This window comes from Molothrus ater, chromosome 1 (genome assembly GCF_012460135.2).
Source record: "Molothrus ater isolate BHLD 08-10-18 breed brown headed cowbird chromosome 1, BPBGC_Mater_1.1, whole genome shotgun sequence".
Taxonomy (NCBI): Eukaryota; Metazoa; Chordata; class Aves; order Passeriformes; family Icteridae; genus Molothrus; species Molothrus ater.
This window is the reverse complement of record NC_050478.2, coordinates 87,707,423-87,717,658: the sequence shown is the minus strand read 5'-3', so window position 1 is coordinate 87,717,658 and position 10,236 is coordinate 87,707,423.

Genomic DNA, 10,236 nt, shown 5'->3' with positions numbered 1-10,236 from the left:
CTGACAACTAGCACACCCAAGCAAGGCTCTTCTTTCATATGGTCAACACTTAAAGCCACATGTCCTGGAGTAGCCTGTTTAAAAAAAGGTGATTTATATCAGCCCAACTTCTTGTGGAACTCACACACTTATCCTGTGATATCTTCAAATTCTGCTATAGCTATATTCCTCAAAAGAAGATAAGCAGAATTTGAATGATTATCTAGATACCAGCTCACTTGTCTGATGAGCTACTTGAAAGCCTTTCTATCTTCTGTAACATTTTGTTTCCTTTTAGATTTTTTTGTTGTTTTGTTTTTGGTGTGGTTTTGGTTTTGTTTTGGTTTTTGGAGTTTTTTTGCCACTGGCAGATTGTCCAGAGATTGGTACTAAATCCTTTATTAAAATATATTGTTCTCTCTTCTGAATTGATGTGCTCCATTCAGTACCTAGTATAATTTGGAAACAGCTCAAACTAAATGCCTTTAATGTGGCAACATTTTGTCTGGTTTTCCACCTTTCTCCACTTTCCTCTGGAATGCACCCCAAATAGCTCAGTGTTATTAGCAAATCTCGGAAATGGAACTCAGTTTCAAACGGTGGAGAACTGTTGATGGAGCTTGGTGTGTTCCTGTCTGTTTTTATTTTAAGCACTCATGTAATGTTTAATTGAGACCAATACAGCTTCATTTTTAAGCCAGTGTTTAGCTATTGATGCCAAACTGTGAAGGCCTCACACAGCTCTGTTATCTTCTGTATCCATGAACCCTGGTCCCACCCAAAAGACTCAAATATTTTTTGAGTGGACACCATCTCCTGTGCTGCTGAACAGGCTGCTGGCTCTGCCCTGTTCCTGGAGCCTGGTCTTCCTGTTGCATAAAACATTTGCAGATTTCAAAACCAGTTTAAGAAATATTTCTGTTATTTTTTCTAATCCTTAAAGCAGTATCCTGGGGCTTTGCCGAGATTGCAAATATCAAAGAGCTGATTGAAACGCTCTGACTTTCCTAACCCCATAAGGAAAGCTCTGTAATCCTTTTGTTATGCAGGCATTAGTTTCTCCTGAGCTATGATGATTTATGGACAGGAGAGGATAGTTTTGTGTGTGAAAAGCTGCATGGTTTCTTTCAGGAGGCAGAAGTTCCTTTGGGCCTTATCATGTGGATGATGGCTGGGTTTGTCGCTTGTAGCTTCACAGCAGTGCTACTCCTCATGGGCTGCAGGGTCTCCCTGCTGTCCATGCAGCCACCCTCCTGCTGTGATTGCCAGGTCCTGACTGCCTCTTCAGGGGGCTGGATTTCCCAAATACACACGCCCTGGGTGTGGGTGGTGCAGCCAGAGAAGCTGGTGTTTATGCACAGGTAAATCCCTGTTTGTTCCCAGCCAGGTGCAAGACTGTATGAAGCAACCAGGATGGTAAGCTCCTTTCAAACTCTGTTTTCAGGAACAGGCTGGAGCACAGCAGCTTTTGCCACTTGTCCCCAGGTCAGTCTGGACTGTGGCAGGGGAAGAGCAGCCTGTGCTCAGAAGTGATAGCCAGGAAGGTTATCACAACATTTTCATTGCCCTGCAGTCCCCTTCCACAGGCATCACATATTGCATGTTGAGCATCCCTATCCTAAAGAAGAAATGTCCCCCTATCAGCACATTGTGGTGATTGCAAAAAAAAAAAAAAGAAAACAGCCCAGACCTGTGTGAAAATGCTAAGTAAATTAAGACCTCTCATCACAAGCAAAGCAGTCTTGACCCAGGGATTTTAATTTAATTCAATAATTTCCGATTAACAGGAACTTTTGGTTATTGAAGGGAAAAGTAAGGGGTTGATCAATAAAACAAACCCTGAGGGAAATGTCTTTCTTCCCCTTTCCCTATATTGGTCTTCAGTCCAACAGTTCTCCTCCACCTTTCCTGGTCCCCACTTGCTGGCATGTCGCTCTCCATCCCTCCCTGTCCCTTGAGTGAGGTGACAGGTAACCCACGAGGTTGGGCTAGCTCACAGAAGGTTTTATTCTGCTGATCCATGCCCCCCACTGCTCCTCATCCTCTTGTGGGTCCTTCATGGGCTGCAGTCCCTCCAGGATCCTCCTCAGCAAAAAGATCCACCACACAGGTGTGTGTCTCCAGCCCTGCCCCCTGCTGCCTGCCCTCCCCTGTGTAATTTCCCCAAATTTTGGAAGTCACAGTAGTAGTGTTGTTGTCTCTCTACTGTCCAAATTTATTCTCTTCCTGACACATGAAGGCCTTTTCTTCAATTAAGGTTATGTCTCTTTTCCTTGAGTCACTGCAGTTTGTCCATGCTGGCTCAGAGGGGTTTTTTCCCACATTACTGGTGGTCTTCAAGTTTCTTTTAATATTTCTTTTTCCAGGGGGAAATGCTAAACATGTAAGATTAAAGCTCCCACTTTGACAATTCCTGGCTGAATAGTTCTTATTTTGACACACATCGAAACCTCTCCTTTTCAAGTATTCAAGGCACATTTTAGGTGTATGACTCTTAAATATCCTCTCTCAGGTTTATGTGAGAAATTTGTGGAGTGTGTGCTCAGCTGAAGGAGCACTTCTCTGGAGTTTACTGTTGAAATGAAAAGGTGTGGATGTTCTCTGGAAAATACAAACTGCTCAGCACGTAGAGCAGTACCCCTGAGTCACTGTGATGCAAAAATAGCTGCTCTCTCTTTTCCTCCATTCCTCTTAAGGGACTCAAGACACAGCAGTTTGTTTATATTGATTAATTAGTAACTGTGCAGCTTACTACAGTTTTTGAACTAGCTATGAATGCTTAATCAAACATGGCTAAGGACTGTAGCAGAGATATCTACAAGATAGTCATGTAATACAAGGAATAATTTTTCTGGTAATGAGTTCACTGACAGAACCATGCTTTCTATCTACATCTAGAAATGGATAAGGAACAATTTTCTTGGCTATTCTTAATAATGTAGGGAAGATACTGGCAACATGTCTATCCTCAAAATTCCCCAACTCTGTCATTTGTGTTTGAATACAGGTATAAAAAGGCTCTTCTTTGGTGGGCTAAGAAATCTTTGCAAATGGAAAACACTCCAGTCTATGACCTCCACTCCACTGACCCAGAAATATGCTTCTGTTATTCTTCAGATATTGTGTTTTTGAGAAGAGACCTTTCAGCTTTATCTCCACTTTCCTAGATCCCTTTCACTGCAGGTAGCTTGATCCTGTACAAATTATTGTTACAAATCTGTTTGGTATGAAGCAAATACCCTCCCTGACTGAAGCCAAATGTGCATGCTCAATGAATGCATGCTGTCCTGAGCTAATGGCCATAGTTCTGCTGTGGCATGGAGGAGTGAGGGGGCTGACACAGGCTGCCACTTTTACACATGGGCTCTTCAGAGCTTGCTCCTTCATGCTGGACAGCACAGCAGGCAAGAGCATCCTTGCTGCAGCATTGTATGTGAAATCCCTTTCTAAACCACATAGCTGCTCACAGTTGGCCTGGTGGAAATGATCTGTGTCCCTTTCTGATCCTCAAAACAGGCAGAAACAGTGGGCAGTCTGCCCTTTCTATGCCTTGAGCGTGAGGTCCTGGGCACAGAGAACTTACACTGCAGGTGCCCTCTGGATGTTGCAGTTGCCCTGGGGTTTGGGGAATCGCTGCAAGCTGCCTGCCAGAGGCTGGCAGGAGGCAGGCATTGCTCACTCCTCTGCACCACCATCATTCCTCCCATAAAAATCCCTTCTGTCCCATGGCTGTTCAGGAGGGCAGCTCAGGGGCAGCTCTGACGCACAGCGCCGGCTCTCTCCTCGGCTATGGGCACAGCTGCCATGGTTTCAGCAAGGGCTCGGCCCCTGAGTCTATGATTTTTTCACCTACAGCTATCTGGGCATTTGCTTACCTAATCTGACGCTTGTTTTATGAAACTTACCTCTGTTGAAGCATGGCTTTTCTGTTAAGTCCTTTGATCTACATTGTGCTGCTTTGGGAAAGGCTGGGCCAGTCCTTTGTTTCTCTGTGTTACTTCAGTGCAGTGCTGGTTGCTGTACTCTGATTTTTCTGGTTGGGCCAGGAAAAGGTGGTGGCAGGTCTTATAAAGTCTAAATATTAAATAATATTTTGCTGCCTCTCATGAGGATTAAATCACAGGAAAAATGTACTGTACTTGGAGCAGGAGCCTGACCAGTGTCATGTGCCTTCAAAGACACATTCACAAATCCTTTTTCAGCTAAATCCCAAGTATAAGGTAAGTTAAAGAAAAAAAACCAAACAACATTGGCAAAAAAAACCAAAACCAAACCAAACCAAAACCTAAAACCCACAAAAACAAAACAAAAACAAACAAAAACCAAACAAAAACCACCCACAAACAAGCAAATGAAAGAAAATAACCCAAAGAAACAAACAAAAAACACAAAAGGAAAAAAACCCCACAGATTATCTCTGCTGTACATTAATATCTGAGCTGTTTACTTACATGTGTAATAGCTTGGGACCTGACTGTGCTGCAGTCATTGAACTTCATCTTATGATGAAATGAAAGTTGTTTTCATGAAAATTTTCTCTGACCCATCTACAGGCAAAGTCACTGGTGGCTTTTTTATCTTGTCTTCACATCCTGCTGAGATAGCAGTGCTGAAACCAGAAGCTGCTGAAATGAAAGGTTTTGCTGTCTGTCACAGTAAAGGGTTGTGGAGAGGGAACATTTGAGGATGGTGGCTCCAAGAAGTCATCCCAGCATTAGTTTCTGTTGAAGGAATGCCAGACATGTCTTAAAATCAGCTCTAATAGCCCTTGGTGATGATATTCATGGCAGACAGATCCAACTCCAACTTCTATGTGCATCACTAGCAGTAAAGAGACTTATTTCCTGAAAAGTTTTGTCTGTTTGGAATATGTTTGCAGGGAGAAAACAACTAGCAAACACTTAATATACAACAAATTGAGCTGGATGCAGCTATTTGCTGCTGGTTCTGTTCTTTCAGCTGCACCAGCCATGGGAATAAATCAAACCTGTTTCAAAGAGGAATGCACTCCTAGTCCTTAGATGTAGAAAAGCTTTTTAAATTCAAAGTGTACCTTGAGAATTACTGGAGAGCTTGTAGCAAAAATTTGTGCAGACCTGTGCAAAACATCCCATTCCTTGCACCCGAGGAAAGCAAGTGATGCAACCTTACTTAGCATTACAATTGACTGACACTGACAGCTGAAGATAAAATGAAATTATCACCTACCAGCAGAAAATCTGAGATCTTTCATGATGCATGTTGACTTCTTAGGAGTCACCTCTATCTGTTGAGCATTTTAAAGAATGGAGCTTCTTCATAAAGAAGTGGGAGGACATATCTATTCTTCCTCCCCAGCAGATATGTTGTGTCATCCATTACACATGAGAGGCCAGTTTTGCAGCTATTGCAAATGATTGTTAACTCTATATTAGTGAAAATAACAGAGAACATTCTGATTTATACCAGCAGGCTTTTATTCTGTCCATTTCTGCCATGAGTTCATTAATGGATAGTGTAGAGACCCTAACTTTTAGGGATTATCATGGCACAAGCATGGAAGCGAGCTGTACTCTCGTGGGTACCCCAGTGCTGTACTCCAGCCCTTGCCACACAAACTGCCTTGGGCCATGGAAATGCCAAGGCAGAGCCAGCAGTTTCTTTGCCCAGGCACCAGAGATGCACCAGGTTATTATCCTATGCCAATAACAGCAGAGATGCACCAGGTTATTATCCCATGCCGAGAACAGCAGCCAGCTGAAGTGCTCTCTGCTGTGGGAGGACACTGAGCCAAACCCGCTGCCCAGTCAAGGGTATGGAACTGGGGAGAAATTGGTACAGACTGGTCAAACTTCCCCCCCAAACCTGACTCCACTGAGGATGTGAAAGGTGGATTTCCTAAAATATGAGAGGAAGGACTCGTTCTGCCCTCATTAGTGGCTGAAGGCAAACACTCATGTGATTGATTGAATTAACAAAACTACTGCCTTTATAATGCCATGGCTGAAGGCTCTCCAGGGAAGACACTGACTCATAGGCTACTCTTGCTCATCCTTTTCAGCCAGAGCAGGGAAGGACATGTGCAGAGGTATGACACATTTGAATCTCAAGCAAGTGGGAGAGGTACCCTTCTTTCACATTCCAACTTCAATGTCAGGAACAAATTGATATGCTGTTCAATTCCAGGATTCTAAATATGGATGTTTGCATTAGTAAATTAGGTAGCCTTATTTTGCATGAATTTTCAAGTTCTCTTCTTATTTCCCCCTTTGTTCTAAAAATAAAAGGTCAAAAGTAGAGCTGAGCAAGGAATTTGAGTGCAAAGGGGGATGAAATTGATATCTAAACTGAAAATTTGGAGGGAGGAATAATTCTCTTGCATCTTCTGTTTCTTTGGTTGGGGTTTTTTATTTTAAAATGAAGGAGGGGAAAAAAATCTCACCAGTCTGATTCCAAATAAGGCCTTTTGTATTAAACCTGGTCTGTGAAATTTGGGGGTTATTTAATTGCATTTTCACAACTGATGTTTAAAAATTTTATGCCCAGGTGATAATATAAAAGGGCTATTATATTTTTATTGAGAAAGCCAAAGCAAACTGGCCCCCTAATGTCTTTGGTTTTGGCAAAAGGTGTTAATTTGATTTCCTCTGTATTTCTTGTTTCTTTTAATAGAGATTTGTGTTTCTGGTCAACTTTGTTATGAGTCTACATCAATGCAGGCAGTATTAGTAATAAAGAAGAGAAAAATAAAGACCTATTTTCATAACTCTCAGAAGAATTTTCTAAAAACTTGTCTTTCTGCTTTCTAGTTAATTGGAATTTTCTTCCCTTGATGCACTACTTTCAAGGGCAAAACCAAAGGGCATCTTCTGAGCTCAGTTCCTGTGAAGAATTGTGCATGGTAGTCACTGCCCACTGCCTGAAAATGTATTTTCTGAAAGTCTCTTGTGGCTTTTTTCAAATATATTTGGTTTTTTGGTTTTTTTAATCAACTGTTTTCTCAATAGTTTTACTTATGCCATTTAACATGCACACAAAGAGCTGTATGTAATCTATAACATGAAATTACCACATAGCCAAATTACTGTTAATATACCAAAGTGAGTGTATCCTTTCTTCTTCTCCTAAAACAGTGTGGAGTATGACACAATTTCTATGTTAAACAGTAAAGAAACTGTATTATTTGTTTTGTGCTCCCTTCAGTTTCTCGCAAAAAACAGAGGTCAAAGGAGCTGGGGACTTTCATTAGCTGGGGACTTGCATTTTCTTGATATCAGGTTCATGGTAAAAATACAGCTAAATATAGGTTATCAAAGCCCTCCCTCCAAAAATCCCAACTCCAAGGGAAAATGAAACAAAAATCCAAACCAAACGCCACAAAAAAACCCAACCAAACAAACAAAAAAAAGCCAAAGCCTAACGAAGCCTTGTCAACATTTAGAAAAATAAAAGCCTCATAATGCACATTAGAAAACTGAAGCTCTTTTTGTTCTCTTCTGCTTGAGGAACCAGACCTTGTCTTTTTCTTGGTGGTACCTTACAGAAAGAAGGGTAATTCCTCTGGCAACCACATCAGATAAAGGACCTTTATTAAAAACCTACTTATCATTATTGCTTGGAAATGTGCTGAAACTGCAGTAACATGTCCCATGATAAATTTACAAGCAGTTGTGCCATTGCTTCTCACTGTGTATCTACACAGACTCTTGAGTGTGAAAAATAGATAAATCCTGGGTAAAGAAATCAAATTTTTTGCTGTCTTGTAATAAATGGCTTAGAGAAAGATGAGGCATGCAATAGTGTCTCTGTGTAGGGGAAATACTTGTCTGCAGTTATATTTTAATTAGTGACACACATGGATTTCCTACAAGAACTTTATGCCTTAGGGTGTGGATGGAAAGTCCAAGGACAGCAGTACTTGCATACTTTCCCAACTGACCTCCCATGTGATGGAATAAAGGCAGCATCTAGGTACATACACTCTGGAAACATGTATGCATCACAGAATTTGAAGGATTATAAGAAGAAGGGAAAGATCAGAGCAGGACAGATTGTGTTTCACAGTGTCATGTCAGAATCCCGTGTAGAACCCTTACAAAGTTAGTGAGTAAGTTAGACCTGCTTTGAAAAAAGGGTGTCAGTCAAAGACTCTGCTATACCATGCCCTTCTTAGTAATTTGCTGACATTTGCTTACTGAAAACCCAATTTATGTCTTTTTATGTTTTTGTACATTCAAATTCTCCGAACTAAAACATATTAACTTGAAAATTCTGGAGTTTGATTTTTATCTCGCCTTTGTACTTGATTCTGGAAAATGAATTACTAGTTTAGTCAGGTCTACTATAAATCAGATGAAATTTTTGAACTAACATAAAATGTTCTTATTCAGAGGAAAATACTGAGGTGAAAATACAATGGATATTACATCCCCCTCTATTCCCCTCACATTTTCCATTGATGCCTCCCAGTGATGAGAAATGCACTATTATGTACATTTATTGCTGGGATTCTCTTTCTGGGGAACATTTTTTGGTTTAAGTGCTCCTTTGGTAATCCATATTTAGCTGTATTTTTACCATGAGTCTGATATCAGGAAAATGCAAGTCCCCAGCTAATGAAAGCCTCCTTTGACCTCTGCTTTTGGGAGAAACTGAAGGAAGCACAAAACAAATAATACACCTTACTGTTTAATGTAAAAATTGTGTCACACTCCACACGTTTTTTCTCTGAACATTCCCTTAAAACTAAAACTAACTTTGTAACCAGAGCGGACATCGCATTTTTACTTCTGTGTGCATCTCTCCACAATGTAATGAGACTCTGTCTGTTTCCATATGAAAACCCAGGGCATCACTTGGCCCAGGTGGCTGCACTCACTGGACCGAGGGCAGTGTGGATGCGAGAACTTGCAATGGGAATGTCCCCACTGCCTGTGCTGCTGCACAAGGAATGTCCCTGCAGAGAGCTGGGAGGCATCACTGGTGCTGAGCTAACCTCAAACACTCTGCTTGGTGAGGGGCTCTGCTCTGGTTCTTTTAACAATAGTAGAAAAAATACCAGGAAATATTTGCTTGGAGTTTCACTTTTTATGACAGCCTTTATAATACTTTATGTTGCAAATTTGTGTTAAGAAGGTTCTGCAAATGAATATTGCCTTAATGTGAACTCCTAAATTTTTCCCCAGGGGAAAGTAATGTGTTTTTTAAGATATGTTGTAGTCCTTTTCTCCATGTTTTTCTCTCATGGAATACAATATAACCATTCTTTATTTTCTGGATTGCCAATTATTTTTGCTACTGTCCTCCTTGGAGAGAAAAAAACTCAGGCAATAGACTGAGATATGGGTGAGGAGAAATAAAATAGAAAGTCTCTCCCAGGCATAAGTTGCACTTTTTGAAATTGATACATCTGGGAACATCCAAAAGGGAAATATTACAGTATGTGATTTCCCACATCCCTGCTTCTGACAGTCTCTAATGATGAGTGTTCAAAAGCATTTTAAATTCAACCTATAGAGGATCAGAAAAAGAGAATTATCATTCTGAGGTTTTAAATTGCTTGCCAGTAAGATCCAGGGGGGAATTCCAGGTGGATTGTTCTTGTCTTTTCAGGAGGTGAGCGGAGGACAACAACTGGGTTTTGAATCTTGCTGTTTCCAGCTGGTTTTGAATTAGGATGTATTTAAAAGAACCTGAACTACAGCAGAGGTGGTGGGAAGATGCTTCTCTTCAGTGTGGTATGGGTCAAATACAGATTTTGACCCTGGATTGTTGACATTTAGGAAGTTTAGAGACTTGAGCTCAGGTATCTCCTTTAGGCTTTCCTTTAAGAACTTTGCATCGTGATGGCACATTGAAAGGCAGCTGGTTTGCATGGTACCTTAGACTGTGGGGATGAGTTTTAAAGTCTTACTAACTCCAACAGGATTTATTCAAGTGTGTGTATTAAACAGCTGCAAGAGGATTTATTCACAACGATCTTGTGTGGACTTAGAGATGTCAAGATGAGCAACGTGCATTTCTGTATTTTATATCTCTGTGTGTGTGTGTGTGTGTGTGTGTGTGTGTGTGTGTGTGTGTGTGTAAAATAAGGCATAGGAATACTGGCAATTCTCTGTGTTCACTCATAGATGGCACTAGAAATTCTTGTAATTCCTGTCTTTGGAAAGTAAGTAAAATAATTTTTACTTTTCTACCAATAGATGGAAGTAGTAGTGTCTTTGCTACTTATGCACTGACTCAAGGAGCAACGCTTTCTTCTTCCTACCTCCATTTAGT